Source organism: Octodon degus, unplaced genomic scaffold (genome assembly GCF_000260255.1).
Source record: "Octodon degus isolate 3935 unplaced genomic scaffold, OctDeg1.0 scaffold00031, whole genome shotgun sequence".
Lineage (NCBI taxonomy): Eukaryota > Metazoa > Chordata > Mammalia > Rodentia > Octodontidae > Octodon > Octodon degus.
The window spans coordinates 17,810,120-17,810,812 of record NW_004524607.1 but is presented as its reverse complement, the minus strand read 5'-3'; the positions used below and the strand labels follow the sequence as shown (position 1 = coordinate 17,810,812).

General features: G+C 37.4%; 1 protein-coding gene across 1 annotated transcript in view; it reads right to left on the bottom strand.

Moving 5' to 3' along the window:
• Trrap (transformation/transcription domain associated protein) overlaps positions 1-693 on the bottom strand; it is a 161,216-nt gene that overhangs the window by 135,081 nt on the left and 25,442 nt on the right. The window lies entirely within an intron of this gene.

Genomic DNA, 693 nt, shown 5'->3' with positions numbered 1-693 from the left:
TGGGGCTAAAAAAAAATTTTTTTTTTTGGTTTTTTGAGACAGGGTGTTGCTTACAGAGTTTAAGCTGGCCTCCAATTCATGCCAATCCTCCTGCCTCAGCCTCCCAGTGACACCTGGCTCTTTGGTTAAAGTACAGTCAACACATTGTTAGACCAGGAAAAAACAAGACTGCTACTGGGCATCCACCATGGATCAGACCTCATCCCAAGCACTTTACAAATGTTCTGTGAGTGAGGGGTACCATTCACATTTCACTTATAAGGAAAGTGAAACCTCACAGAAGCTAAGCAATGTGACTTCATGCTATGGGGAGTAAGTGGTCAGTCAAGACAGAAATCCAGTTCTACTCACTCCAAAAGCTTATCTTTCCAAGGGGCCCCAATACACAACAGAATTCTAAATACATCAAGATTCAGAGAAACAATTTTAGAAATTTAACAGATACCAACTAGATTTACCCCAAGAATTCAAGACTTTTACTAATACCTGCTATTGTAAAGCACTATGCTTGAGAAATAACGATAGTACAACACAAATGAACCCTGTGCAGAGTTTGATAACCATCATCCAATATTATTGCCACACATACTTCACTATGCCTACTCAAAAACCCTCTAAGCACTGTACTCTTTTTTAATGGAGAAATAAGGAAAAGTGTTTTGATTTTTTTTTTTTTTTTTTTTTTTTTTTTTT